At 47.0% G+C, this 15432-nt stretch overlaps 1 non-coding gene across 1 annotated transcript; it reads right to left on the reverse strand.

The window, feature by feature from the left end:
- Positions 1-10432: 10432 nt before the first annotated feature.
- Positions 10433-10505, reverse strand: TRNAG-CCC (transfer RNA glycine (anticodon CCC)). Its single transcript has one exon. It is a non-coding gene; the product is annotated as a tRNA-Gly (tRNA).
- Between the last annotated feature and the right edge of the window lie 4927 nt (positions 10506-15432).

Genomic DNA, 15432 nt, shown 5'->3' on the forward strand with positions numbered 1-15432 from the left:
AAGACTGTCGTGCTCGGGGTATTTCCAAGGCATTAGTTACAGTACATTGCATTAACTTGACCAGTTGCCTCTCCTGTAATGAAAGGGATAGAAGGGTCACCCACTTGAACAGAAGACCCAGATGCCATCTTTTAACTTCTGTGTGGGGTGTGATGGAGCTGATAATTGAACGGGCAAAAACCATTCCATTGTTAGGAAGCAATCGAGCATTCTCTCGTTCCCTTAGAAAAGGCAAGTACGGAAATCTGAGATGCCGGACGCTGAGAGTTCTGTTCATACTAGTGATAATGATCACGATCATGGTCATAATCGTTCCAATTGTTACCATTTTTCACCTCCCCCCTTCTCCACAGGCCTTAAAATTAAAAAACCTGTATTTTAAGCTATGAAGTTGACCTCCGTCTTTATCCATCTCTTTTTTTGTAAGTGGGGAACTACTGAAATGATACGTGGATTTCATACGTGCAGCCTGTGTAGCACTGTGCGACGTGGATATTTAGAGGGCTCCCTGGTGTATGTATGATGTGTCTGTGCAACCAGACATCCCTTGCTGCTCGATGGCCCTTATTACATTAGCGATGAGTGTGCAATGCTTATACACACGATGGCGGGTGCAAAAGTTATACCTCCATGGGCTTTTCTTAGCATTTACTATGTGCTAGGGATTGTGCCAAGAGCTTTATGTGTATGATCTTGTTTATATCTTACAACAAGCCCATAACACAGGCACTGTGGTTAACAGTCTGATTTTTCACGTGGGTTAACTGAGGCACTGAGACATTAGTTAACTTGTTAGTAAATGGTGGATCCAGGCTTTGAACCCAGCCATTCTATTTCAGAACCATGCATGTAACTGCTAGGTCATACTGTCAACCATACATGAGGAAATAGAGGAGTATTATGAGCTCAATGTAACTGGAAAGTATGCTGTAAATGTCAAGGATATGCAGATATGTCTGCCAGCTTTGGGAATTCGTATCTGCACATACCAGTACTGACATTTATCTCAAACTGGTCATGTGATGGATATTAAGAATGCATATTTTTACAAGGCACGTGCCATAACTGTGTAGGATAGGCGTATGAACGAGTTATCGAATCAGGTACCAGTTTAGGACCAAGATGCTGCCGTTGAAGACAGAGATCATTCCACGCCAGCGGAGAGACCAAGCTAACCATGGGAGGGCACAAACTCTGGCGTCAGATTGCGATGCCAAAAACCCGGCCTCTGCGCACTGGTGCCGAGTTGAATCTCGGAGACAGAGTTTTGGTTGAAGTAGAAAAGAATAGCTTTATTGCTTTGCAGGCTAAGGCGGACACGGCAGGCTCCTGCCCCTCAAAAACACTGCGTCCCAACCTGGGGGGATTTGGTGAGGAGTTTTATAGCAACGGTTCAAGGACAGAGTTGCTAATAAGAATCAGGGTGTGTGCAGGGCCTGCACTGCTTTAATCTGGCCGCAGGTAGTCTCCTCCTTTGTCTCTGCATCCCCTCCCTTCCCTGATTAGTAATTGCTCGCATCTGCCCTTTGACACTCAGGGAAGGTCATGGAGGCTGGAGGCTGTTCCCTACAAACAAGAAACGGGGGACACAGAAAGGCTTCGTGCCCAGGAGCCCCACAGGGTCCTGCTTGGTTTCAGTTGTGCAGTTTGAACCCCAACCCAGCTGATTAGCTGTGTGTCTTTACATGACCTTTCCAAGCCTCATTTTTTCTCATTTGAAAATGGGGGTAACAACTACCTCATTGGGGTGATTTGAGGATTAATCGAGATCATGCCTGATTCACAGTAAGTGTGCAGTAAATGTTAGCTAGTCCTACTATGATTGTGTTTGGATTGGTCTAGTTTACATAAAATTCCCTTCCCACCTTCGGCATAGAACCTGTGTACGTCAGTAGCTCTTTGTAACATTTCCCCTCAGAAAACAAGCAAATTGTTTCTGGAAGCTGGGCCAAACTCTTACCCGTATAAGGCACTTAGTGCCCATAAAATGGAAAACAAATTATTTTGACAGTGTGCTGTAGAGAGCACTGTTAGTAAAACAGTAACAGGAAGGATAAAGCAGTTTAACGTGTAGAAGTATGTGGTAACTTCAGTAAATCAAAAACTGTTCTTAAAGTTTATTTTTTACAGAGTATGTGCTACTGTGGTTCTGGACTCAGCTCCTCCGTAATTAATGGATTAACTTCGTCTTTGTACCGCAGCAAACAGGCTAACAAAGCCAACAGAGAGGCACTTCTTGAGCTGAATTCCTTATCTATAAAATGTGGCGGGTGGCTTCCTCTAAGGTATTTTTTCCCCTTTGAAACTCAAACGGAATGAACAGTCATTTAATTGTGGAACTAAATCGTGACTTAACATTGGCCTTATAATCAAGATTGGCAAACATCCTTGGGACAGGAAACCATGGAAGAGGGTGGTTATTTTTTGGAGTGCAGGGCAGCCGCAGAACTCAAGTGGGCCTGGGCTTCCCACAAGGGGAAGCTGGGAGCTGGGCCTATCTGGAGATCTGAGCAAGAGAGTAGGATGAAATCCTTTCTCACAGGAGTGGTTAAACTGAGGCCCTCACCAGTCCCTGAGGGAGAATTGATTTAACTCCATTTCAGGGTGTTTTCTTAAGAGTTGATAGGAAAGCAGCTGTTTCCAAATGCATTCTTGTCCCTTCCTTTAATCGCTCCCCAAAGATCCATAGTCCAAACACCCTTACCTAAGAAACCTGAGCTTTTAGTTAATCAGGAATGGATGTTCTGGGCAAGGAGCATTATAGTCCCAGGTGACTTCTCCTGAGACCTCCTATGCAATGTAGCATGAGTGTGTCGTGATGATCTGAGGGAAAGTACGACCATGGTCAGAGCTGTCCCAAGGGACACTGCAGGGCTGAGATGGACCGTGTTCTTCAGCCTTCGTCTCTCCAGAAGGGCAAGCAACCCCCAGAGAGCATGGGGCTGGGAAGCTAACTGCACTGGGTGCCTCTTCAGTCCTCCTGACTCCCCTCCACCAACACTGCCCCACCCACCATTTCTTCACTCACAGACGTTCACTGAGCAGATACACCATGTGGGGCGGTGAGCTCCGTAACAGGATGACACAGATGAATGGGACAGAAATCTTGCCTTGGTGGCATTACAGTCTGAGGGGATGTGGAAAAGGTACACGAGTAATTATGATACAGGGTGGAAAAAGATGTGTTGCAAAGCAGTGTGGGTAAAGTGCGCCAAGGTCTTTTTATACAAGTAAGGGTTGATTTAAATGAATGTGGAGGACATTCTCAAAAAAGAAAAGAAGGAGAAGTCACAAAAGGACAATTAGAAGCTATTGTGGACTTGTTCCAGCACGTTGGAACCTCTGGGATACTATCAGCCTTGGACCTGGAAGTGCCCGCCGAAATCATCTGGTCTCAACCTCAATGTGAGAATGTCCTCCACGCGTTCAGTCTCTGCTTGGACGCCTCCCCGATGGGGAACCCACCATTTATTTTTGGATGAACAGTGTCTGGTCATTGAAGGAAGGGGGGAGAATCTCTAAGAATGGGGTGTGTGTGCGAAAGAGAGAGAAAAAAAGAGACAGAGACAGAGAGAGGGAAGAAAGAGAAGAGGAGAGTGAGAAAGGCAGAGCAGTAACCTAGGTTTTCAGTATCCTGGTGGGGCCCTGCCTGAAGGACAGTGGGACCAAGGAGTACTGACTAGTCGCTCTCTGGTTAAGCTGGGAGATTTCGTTTCGGTGGGGATGGAGTCTAATGTCCTGATTCCAAGGTCCGAGGATGCAAGGGTGAGCTTGCACAGAGTGCGATCATGTGAGCCAGCCTTCAAGAACAGAGACTTTGCCCTGGCTAGCAAGATTGAAGCTACTGCCTTCCTAAGTCCTGCAAACAAGTTAGATCTACCTGTGGAAGCTAAATTAGAACCCAAAGGCCACAGAGAAGATACTTTTAAAAGTCTTTAGTGTTTACTAAGCTACTATTTCAGCAGACGGTGGCAAGCCTCGTTTTAAGCAAACCAACTGAGTGGAGCCTCAAGCTGCCCTGTTTGTGCACAGGCCCTGCTTGGAGCATTGTGTGGAAAAATCTCAGTGACAGAAGCCTCCAGGCACCAGCACCTGCAGAGCCCTGCTGACTCACCTGAGATCTACAGGTGGACTTCTTAACAGGTAAGAGGTGTGAGAGAGACACTTGGGTACAAATTAGGAATTAGGGCTTCACTGACTTCTTTAGTTGCAAATGAGAAACTGCTTACGTGACCAGAACGTGCCAATACAAAGTACTTCTTGGACTTCCCTGGCGGCGCAGTGGTTGGGAGTCCACCTGCCAATGCAGGGGACACTGTTCGAGCCCTGGTCCGGGAAGATCCCACATGCGGCGGAGCAATTAAGCCCGTGTGCCACAACTACTGAGCCTGCGCTCTAGAGCCTGCGAGCCACAACTGCTGAAACCCGCACGCCTAGAGCCCCGTGCTCCACAACGAGAGAAGCCACCGCAATGAGAAGCCCGCGCACCGCAACAAGAGTAGACCCCGCTCGCAGCAACTAGAGAAAGCCCGCGCACAGCAACGAAGACCCAACGCAGCCAAAAATAAAGTGTTTCTTGCAAGCACTTCTACCAAGTGAATTCTACTAAATGTTTGGGATAGAGTTTCTTTTCAGAGTATTTAGAATTCAATAGGAAGACCCAAGGAAATTGGTATTAACTTTGTGGTGTGTTTTAGATAGGGAACAAATAGGAACTGACCGCATTAGACAGGAAAACAGTGTCTCAGTTTGTAGAATCACAGTCGCAAGTATCAGTTTATTTACCAAATTGCAAATCAAAGTCGTCACAAAAAATGGCAGGGAGAACCAGTTGAATAGTGACTGACAATATATTTTTTACAGGAAGTTGAAATAGAGTAACATGGAGGAGTGCAGAAAACACCGGTTTGGGGTTCAGACTACTTGGGTTTGAATCGCATCTTAGCACCTAAAGCTGATCTCTCTGGGCTTGGTTTTCTTCATCTCTAAAATGGGAAAATTGGCACGACCTCAGGATTTTCGTGAGGCTTAAATGAGAAAACACAGTGCCTGGCTCGAGAAATTTTAGATGAATCTGCAAATTTTTAGGCCATTGGAACATTTCTAATCTATGCTTGGCTAAAACAGATTTTTCATTTGGTTCAAGCCATCGTTATCATATATTTGCTTTGAAATGAAAGAATATGAGCATGTAAGTTGATCATTCACAGACATACGTTCATTAAGGAGTAGTATTGTTGCAAAATTGTGTATCAATTGAGCAATATTTGAAATGCATGAGGGGAATTTCCCACATCAAGGAATTCTATTTGTTTAAAGCCCAAAGGCCTTTGCAAAAGCAATAAACACTGTGATGTCTTTTGTGCAAATCTGAACGTTCATGTGTTGGGATCAGTTCTAGGGAGGTGTTTGTGTTTCATTAACTTCTTGCTCTCTGTGGGTTTATGAGGGAATTAGATGCACACAGAATGTGTGTGGACAAAAGCAGAATGAGTATCTGGATTCCTGAGTACCATTTTTTTTTAATTATTCTTTGAGGTCAAAATACTACCTCCAAAACAACACTGGAAGGAATTAAGGTGGAATTTGACCAAAAGATATTTGACTTAACAGAAAGCAATTTCCATTTCAGCCTTATGACCTTGGTCCAAGATTGAGCTTACCAGTGCCCCAGTTTCTTTTTGTGACCTTGGGTGGGACAGGGCAGAGGAAGAATGGACCAGATAGCTAATGAAATTGGACTAAGTATCTGATGTGTCTTCCAGGCCTATAATTCTATTGCCTAAGGAAGTTCTATTGCTCATAAAACTTTCCAACTGTCAGAGTTAATATGTCTTCCCAAAGTACTAACTTACATCAAGGGAGTGGTTGAGGGTATGGGAAACGGAGCTCTTTCTTTTCCTGGAACTATGAAGAAACAAGATCACTCAGCATTCAGTGACGTTTCAGGTTCATGTGGACATCTGGTGTTCAATGGTGGTCTCCTCGTAGAGTGTGCCGTATTCAAGTTGATTAATTGAATAAAAATGCTCCTACACCTAAAGAAACAATCTATCTTAATGAATCCTTTTTGTAAAACAAATGCTTTGTATTATAAGATGATCATTACAATGCATACATTTTTTTAAGGTATTTATTTATTTTTATTTGGCTATGCCAGGTCTTAGTTGCGGCAGGCAGCCTCCTTAGTTGTGGCATGTGAACTCTTAGTTGCAGCATGCATGTAGGATCTAGTGCCCTGACCTGGTATCGAACCCGGGCCCCCTGCATTGGGAGCATGGAGTCTTAACCACTGCACCACCAGGGAAGTCCCCCCAGTACATACCTTTTAATTGTTTTATTATTTTTTAAAAAATTAATTTATTTTATTTTATTTATTTTTGGCTGTGTTGGGTCTTCGTTGCTGCACACGGTCTTTCACTAGTTGTGGCGAGCGGGGGCTACTCTTCGTTGCGGTGCACGGGCTTCTCATTGTGGTGGCTACTCTTGTTGTGGAGCTTGGGCTCTAGGTACATGGGCTTCAGTAGTTGTGGCACTTGGGCTCAGTAGTTGTGGCTCACGGGCTCTAGAGCACAGGCTCAGTAGTTGTGGTACACGGGCTTAGTTGCTCTGCGGCATGTGGGATCTTCCTGGACCAGGGCTCGAACCCGTGTCCCCTGCATTGGCAGGGGGATTCTTAACCACTGCGCCACCAGGGAAGCCCACCCCCAGTGCATACATTTTTAAAATCTGTGTTTTCATACATCAGGATTGCTTAAAGCAAAGTAGACCTTTCCAGTTCATAGACTGTGAGAGCTACAGTCGAGACTTCAGAGATCACCCAGCATAACCAATCCCCAAATCCCAATTTCAGAGTGTTTAAAATACCAAGCAGTCACTGAATTGTGAATTTTGTGGGCAGTGGTCCAGGGTCTTAGCTTCTAGAGGAGGAGTGGGGGAATGCAAGCACCGGCGTTGCTACTAGGGGGCAGTTGCGGGCAGAGTACAGCCAGGGTAGAGGGTGGTGGACTATTTATTCCTGAAAAGTGGGAACATCTGACAGTGTGACTTTCATTTCAAGGCAAGAGCTCACACTAAATGCAGAATTTTACAGGAATGAATTATCTACACTTACTCCCTCCAGATGTGTTCCTTGCCGAAGGATAAATAACTCAGGTTGCAGTGGGAATCTTTGTCCAGATGTGGATTGCAGGGGCTAAAATGCCTCTCCTGAGCCCAACCTTCTTTAGCCCCTTCCTGTGTCACAACAAAATAACTCGAATTTTTGGTTTGAAGTGGTATGTAAAGGCTAGTGTCCCTGTCATGCTTGTCAAACATGCCATTGTATCCATCAGAACAAACTGGGCAGCTTTTATAGTTTCAGCGTCATACCCCAGGGCAAGAAGTTACCACGCTTCTGGTCAACCCTGGAAGCACTGTTCCAACATCTCTACTGCTCTGGATCCGGGTTTGCGTCTTTGTAAAAGGAGGCTACTTTTCTGATTTAAGGGAGGTGGAATAGCCCGCGTTTCTGTCAGAAATAAAAGCCTTAGGTGGTTGCTTTAGTGCTTGAAAGGAATCATTTCCTAGAGCTTTGGGGCCCTTCTCTTTGAGTGAGTTAAGCCTCCAGGTCCTGTCTTGGTCTTTGCTTGCAAAGCACTTTATCATCTGTGAATCCTTGGCTGTTTGATATGCGACTTTAGTAAATGTCTGTAACCTCCCTGTGCCTCCTTCTCTAATCTCTGAAACAGAAGGAACAGTGGAGATAAAGTGATGGTTGGGTCAGATCTTTGAAATCTCTGTTCCATCATTCTGGAATTTTATGATCACCAGGATGTAAACTCCTCCAGGGCACAGACTTGGTTATGTGCACAGACACACCCCCACCTTGTTTTCTAGCACGTAGAACATAGCGTGCTCAATCAATTTGTGTTTAAATGGGTGAATGAAGGAAGATTTATAGTAGATGTAATCTCTTGCTTTCATCCCTCACCTAATGGAACATTATGATCCAGGCTGTTCTTTTTGTGATTCCAAGAATATACCCTGCTCTCTTTTACACCTCAGTGCCTTTGCACAAGTGGTCCTTCTGCCTGGAAGCATGCCCCCCTTGGTCTAGCTGGAAAACTCCTCTGCTAACCTTCCACCTTGGGTAGGTGCTGTCTCCTCCATGAAGTTCTTTCTGGATCAAGCTCTCTCTCCTGTGGGCTCACACTGCATTTGGTACATGCTTCTATTGAAGAGGATTTTCTTACCAAACTGTAGTTCTTGGATTGGTTTTCTGTTCTCCCCCCTGCCTCAAGATTTGAAGCAATTGAGGCCAGGGTCATCTCTGATAAACATTCAAAAATTATTTTGAGGAATAAATAGTTTTGCAGAAACTTTTCAGAAACCTTTTACAGTACCCAGTGTTATGGTATGCTTAGAGTCTGGGCATATTAAATACTTTTTGATTGATTTGCTAGATTACCAGGTACACCCCCAAGCTTCAATTTTCTTAGCAGATATAGGCAGAACTCCATTTTAAATGGCATAATTGTACAGTCACATTTTGTTCCTCTGAAACATAACATCTGCCAACAATCACACACACACACACCACACACACACACACAACTTTTCCCAGTCTAACTCCAGATCCTCGAAGAGTGTTTATCACATAGAAGACGCTCAATAACTGTTTAAGAACGAATAGAAATGAAAGGCACTCCTTCCACTGCCTGGTTTCTGGAAAGCACGGTCTCTTGCAGCCTCCATGTATTGCTTCGCTCCGTGCTCTTCCACCTATGGCAATCGCATTCCGTCTCCTGCCCTCACCACCGCTGTTCCCTCAGAGGTCACCAATGACCCAATTACAAAATTTAATGGGATTATCTCAGTCTTCCTCCTGCCTGACTTCATTACAGCATTGGGCATCACTTATCTTTCTGAAATGTGGTGTAATTGAAAAAGCATGAGCTTTAAAGCAGGGAGACCCTGATTTACATTTGTGCTCCTCTTCCACTTGCTGTGTGAACTTGGGCAAGTCAGGCACCTTTTAAAATCTCTCCTCATCCTAACATGGGACTTTTTTTTTTTTTTTTTTTTTTTTGCGGTACGCGGGCCTCTCACTGTTGAGGCCTCTCCCGTTGCGGAGCACAGGCTCCGGACGCGCAGGCTTAGCGGCCACGGCTCACGGGCCCAGCCGCTCCGCGGCATGTGGGATCCTCCCGGACCGGGGTACGAACCCGTGTCCCCTGCATCGGCAGGCAGACTCCCAACCACTGCGCCACCAGGGAAGCCCCTAACATGGGACTTTCGATGTCTGTTTCTCAGGGTGGTTGGGAGGCTTAAATGGGATTTTGTGTGTGAAGCACTTTGCCCGGTGTCTGGCTTGCGGTAGTCATTCAACAAACACTGGCTCCTTCCTTCCCTTGACTTCCGAATCATCCCACACTCTTGGTTTTCTTCTAATCTGTGCCTCTGAATAAATCTTCATAGGACTTTTCTTTCCCTTGCCCACCTCCTCTCATCCCACATTTTTCTCCCGCCCTATTTCATTTTCTCCATCACTTACCTGCACTGTTTGCCATGTATATAGCTGATACTCCAAAATTATGGACCGATTGAATGACAGTCTCTGGATTGGCCTCTGTGTGTCCCATCTTTTGCTTCTCCAGTATATATTTCACACTGTCACCAGAACTGCTGTTCCTCAAATACAGGTTGATAATGTTACTGCCCGCCCCCCCCAAGAAAAAAAACTTGAATAGCATCCCTTTGTTTAAAGAATAAACTAAACTTTAAGTACTCACCAATATGACCCTCTTGTTTGTCCGTCCTCATCTCCTCTGTGTCCTTCCATAAGCCCTGACTTCTTTCTTCCTATTTTCAGAAACTCTCCATGGGTTTTATTCTCTTCAGTGCCTTTACTCAAATGTTTCCTTTATTCCAGAATGCTCCATTCCTTTTTTCTACTGAAATTCATATGTTAAGTCTTCACTTAAATACTAATTCCTCCATGGAGCCTTCCCAGACCACCTCTTTCCCTCTGGTTAAAATTTATCCATTTTCCACTCACAGCTGTTAGCGCTTACGTTTTGCACTTAATTAATTCTGCCCTGCTAGGCTGTATGCTCCAACGCACATCCCGTGTCATGCTTGTCTTGCTGTCTCCCCAGCGCTTAGTAAGGAGCCTCACACACTGCTGTAGCTTAACGTGTACTCTTAGAATTAAACTGAATGGAAAATCAACGCGAGTAGTCATGTTTCCTAACACAGGTCTTATGATGGAGACTTAATTAGGTACAAAAAGGCCAACATTTATAGAGCACTTCCTAGGTGCCAAGCACTATTCTAAATGCCCTACGCTGTTCAGATGCTCTCACAACAGCTGCAGGAGGGAGACACTATTTTTAAAAAATATTTATTTATTTGGCTGTGCCGGGTCTTAGTTGTGGCACGCAGGATCTAGTTCCCTGACCAGGGATCGAACCTGGCCCCCCTGCATTGGGAGTGCAGAGTCTTAACCACTGGACCACCAGGGAAGTCCCACAGACACTATTAATTATCCTGATTTTTTTTAGGTGTGGAGACAGAGACACAAAGAGAAATTAAATAACTCATCACCAAATCCAACAGCTGGTAAGTGGTGGAAAGGGTCAGAAGCTCAGAGAACAGGCCTGTGGGCCTGTGCACGCAGTCACTAGTTTACGGTGCCCATAGTATTTGGACCCTTCAGAGGAAAGCAGCAAGCAACCCAGAGCAGGCCACCTGCCTCCTCCGGGATGGACGACAAGGAGACGGGTGGGGTGGCCGCAGGAAGTCTTGTCCAGCCCTGATGCCCTTTGGAAGATTTAGAGGACAAGTGATGATGTCTGTCCGCAAAATCAGGGTCAGCCAAATGTTGTGCAGAATAGTCTGGATTGACTCCTAAGCCTTTCGATGAGCAGTTAAACCAGGCAGGCTTATCTGGTGACAGTCCTCCTGGGGTGACGTCATTGCTCACCCTGGCATCGGCCACCGAAGGCTGGCGGAAGCGTGCTGCCAACCTTGCGCGTTTCCCAAGGCTGAGAGACCTCGCCCAGCGCACCATCCTTGGGAACTGAGATCCGGGAAAAGTCTTGCAGCTCTTTCTTCCTTTTTCTCAGAAGGAGAAGCTGGACGTGGAGGCTGGTCCACTGTGGTTTTATTTAGATTGTGCTTAGCCAGCATCCTCCAGCACCCTCTAATCACACAAACTGAGTGCAGAAACCGCACTGATGGCTCCAGTAACGAGCTGCTGTACAGGGCGATGAGGTAGGGATTAGAGGAGGGAACAGACTCAGGCTACCAGGGGAGGGCTTGAAGCTTGCTCTCTCCAATTTCACCTGTCCCCGCTGTCCCCACTCCCAGCCCCTTGTCCTTCACCACCCTCGTATTTCTGTTTCATGGTGCAAGATATTAAAACTGTCTGTGGGTTTCAGGGAGGTATTTAGTATCCAGTAATCAAAACGCCCTGGGCCAGAAATGCATCAGTTTAAATGGACTTTGTTTTAGGCATATGTGAATTGCTTTTATTTAAAAGAGAGAGAATCTGGGGCCCACAGACCCCATGGTTGGGCCTTTACGAGATCATTCTTTCCTGCCTCTGCCTCTAACTAGGCTCCAGTTACCTTTAAAGATGTGCAGAGAAAGCTGCCCTCTAACCATCTTTGGTCATCCATTCCAGCCCTTAATTGGCCTTTCTCTCAGGAAATGTTTATCATCTAACCTGAATCTCCCACACAGAGTACTACACAAACTCATTTCCTCTTGGTTGGCAACGGAAGAAGCGTTTCAGTATATGATCCGGCCGTGCTTCATTCTGTATTTGAAGACAGTTCATTACGCTGCTCTTACGGCCTCGTCCACATTTCTATCAGAATTTCCAGTTTCTCTGATAGCAACAAGTTCCTCTTCGTGAATGCCCACTGCCCACTTCTTTCTCTGGTCCGTGAGCCAGCCCATGTCCTGCGGGAGAGAGAGTCTGTGTCGTCACCTCGATGGGGGGGACTGACTGTCCTGTGGCAGCCGCGTTGGAGGGGACACACCTGTCCGTGCTATTGGGAGCTGCCTGCCCTTGGCATCCCTGGGGCTGGAGGGATGTGGGTGGGTGTGGGTGGGGACCTGCCCCTTCTGCGTCCCACTCACTTGGGTGGGCACCCAGGAGAAATCTAGCTTCTCACCTGCTATTTTTCACTTAAGTTCCCTCCTGGAAGTTTCTGCTGAATAATGGACTTTGGAGTTTGCAGGGCTCCAGAAGTAGTAGACAGGTGTTGGATGTCTTGTGTCTGCAGGAAAAGGAGGCCTGAACAGTTGAGAATAAACAACAGTTGCTTGGTAACATGAGCTCCTTTCATTAAAGTCAGAGGCCTGGCTGTGTGAGCTGGGGGCAGGGAGGCCTGGCTGGTCTGGCACCACCTGTCTGGAGGGGCCACAGGTGAGGGCAGTTACCTGGAGAACCGCCCAGTCGGCTGAGAGTGAAATATGGGAGACAAGTGGAAGGGTGGGGGGACTTGGGAGGAATGCAGTGGCTCAGATCCTGAAGCTCTTTAGTCCTGACCCCCTGACACCAGCTCCTGTGAGAAATTGTTTTGCAGAACTTTGCACTTCCACACTTGTAAAATACGGATGGAACTGAGTAGCCACACGTCGTTTCGTGACATACCCAACTAAAATCAGGGCTGGTAAAATGCTGGTGCTCCAAGGGACCTGCTTTCCAGAGCTGATGCACTTGATGAGATTTGGGTGGCCTCTGAGTGGCTTCAGATGACCCAGGTTCAAGTTCTGGCTTTGTCATGGATCAGTTATTGTGTTTTTATCTCTGACCTTGGATATCTTCCTGTGCGTCACTTCAATAAATTGTAAAAATGAGGGTAATAACATCTGTCCTCACTGCTAGGGTCACTGGGAAGATAAAGTATTACAGATGAAAGCCTTTGTGACAGTGTAAAGGTTGCTTTACAAACAAAACACACAGGACACTGGACAGAATCAAAGGGAGGGCAAACTTGGTCCTTCCTTTTAATGTGTGTAGTTTTCACAGCAATGATGACTTGCAGCTGGAGGGCATTTCATTTTCAAACTAGTGTCCCATTTATCATCTTCCTTGACAGTGCCACAGTGGAAAGGAAACAGCTGAGGGTGGTGGGATGGGGATGCGTTTTTTTTTAAATTTTCTTTATTGAAGTAGAGTTGATTTGCAATGTTGTGTTAGTTTCTGGTGGATGTGTTTTGAGTAGGGTTTTATTGGGTGACAAGGACCTTCTTTTCTTTAAGCCGAGACTGCAGGTGGAGGTGAGCTAGGACAGTGGCTGGGGGCTTCAGGTACTCTGGGTATCTGCTTCCCAAGTGAAACCATTGCAGACTTAGTGTGGAGGAGGTTTTCCCTCAGGCCAGGAGAAATGTAAATGATCACTCTCAACTACTGCTGGGCACAAGGCTTAAATTAAACCTCATAGGGTTTTAGATTTTAGGTCCAGCATCTCTTGTGGGTGGAAAAGGGGCTGAAGTGTGTGGGAGGAGGAAGCTGCTTGTTTTTCTTCCTTTCAAGGGGTGTACATTTAAATTCAGAGGGCGCACGGTCCCCTTAAGGGGGCCAATCCCCTTGCTGAATCTCCCTCTCCCCAAAATACCCATGGAACCCTCTGGCCCCTGTCTGTGCACCCTCCTGTTTTGTTCCATCTTGTTCTATTTTTTGGCTTCCCAGTGAATGACAGTGAGCAGTGAGCCCACCCACCTTCCTTCTGCCCCTTAAACACCTGAGACGCCGCTCTCTTAGTTCAACTGCCCCCTTAACAAGCAGGTTCCTTGAACTGAAAAGTTACCAGATCCCCGGCAACCCGCTCGTCTTTGGAGGAAATCCAAGGCAGTGAGCAGCTCTGTGGCTTCGCTCCGGACCCTGAAGTTTGGAGGGACAGCTTGGCTTCCTGGGCATTCCCGGAGCCGGAAGCAGTGTCCTGCCGCTTGCCAGGCCTGACACCTGATGGGAAGGAGTTGATCCCTTCCGGGACACATCCAGGAGTTAAAATAGAGTGATACCAAGCCACCCTTGAGAGAGCCAGTGGCCGGATGTGGAGAAGGGTCAGAGATAAGACAGGCCCGCTGTTCCAGGGAGTCATTTACAGGTGGGCCTGGCTCTGGCATTTCGGCTTCAGTCTCTCTCTCTCCCGGAGCAAAACATACTTCCCTCAGATTCCTGGCCTCATGGAGGTTGTGCAGGGTCACAATGCCTGGAGCTCCCCCCATGTGTCATTGCAGGGCATGGTGGACCCATGGCCAGCTGTCACACTTGAACTGCAGGGACATATTTTCTTACAGTGAGTTCTGGTGGTCTTTAGGAATGTGATTTTTTTCCCTCAGCTTTGGGACACTTGTGAAATGTTCTCATGACCTTCATGCTGGCACAGAAGCTGGGCATTGTTTCCCTACTGGACTCACGGAGAGGGGCAGAGAGGATTGGGTGAATTGCACTGTGGACTTAATGCTGCACTATTTGTACTCCTACTGGTCTCTTTGAAAGCCATCATCTCTACTTTAGCTCTCGTGCAGGACTTACTGGAGAGGCACATGCGCTGTGGGCTGGGAGGAAAGATGGGCGGTAACAGTCTGTGATCTAGGAGCTGGGCTGCTTTAGACTCAGTCCTGACACAGGGCTCCTCGGTAAGGTGGATCAGTTCTAGGGCCAATCTCCTAGGGTGGTACCTGGGTCTAGGGAGTGAGGGGTTCAGCATAGCTTGGGACACTACAGGACTGACCCAGACTTTCGAGTTTCCATGACCTGGGGACATACAGACTTTTTGTGACGCAGTCCATGCCCCCTGCAGGTTGAAGCAGACTTGATCCAGCCCCCAGGAATGTAAAGGGAGTACCCTTAGCTCCCTGAGACTCACTTTGCTGGATGCTTCACCTTCTGGGTGCTCACCTTCCTCTAATTTCATTCTGTGCTTGGGATGGGGCTCTGGTATTGACGGGGTCACTCCAGATGCACGGAGATCACTCCCTTTTCCAGACTGGTCCTGTGTGTCCTGTGTCTCTCAGGTCCTACTGTCTGTCCTTCCTCCATATGTCATGTCTGCTGTCCTCGGCTTATTCCACAGAGCTGTCCTCTCTTCTCAGCCTGTCATTTTGGAAGCGGCCTCCAGAACTGCACCCCCCTGCACCCCAAGTTATTCAGAGAGAGCACCTTTCTCAGGAGAGGAGATCCAGCCGAAGAGTCCCTAGTCTTCCCTCAACCCTGTATCCTGACTGAATTCCTCGGTTCCTCCCTTCCCCTGCTCCCCCTCAAAGAAAAAGCAGGGAGTTAGATTAATGAGAGCTGCCTGGCCAGCCGTCGCTTTGAGAAAGTTTGGGCTGTGATCCTATTTCATTCGGCTGATTGGAGCAGCCTTGGCTCGGAGGTAGCGTCCCTCCCCAGGGATCCCGGGTACAGTTACGCCAGCCGTTGCCGCCTGT

This window comes from Delphinapterus leucas, chromosome 7, assembly GCF_059928025.1.
Source record: "Delphinapterus leucas isolate spDelLeu-1000000601 "Yukka" chromosome 7, BTC_Dleu_Yukka2, whole genome shotgun sequence".
NCBI classification, from domain to species: Eukaryota; Metazoa; Chordata; class Mammalia; order Artiodactyla; family Monodontidae; genus Delphinapterus; species Delphinapterus leucas.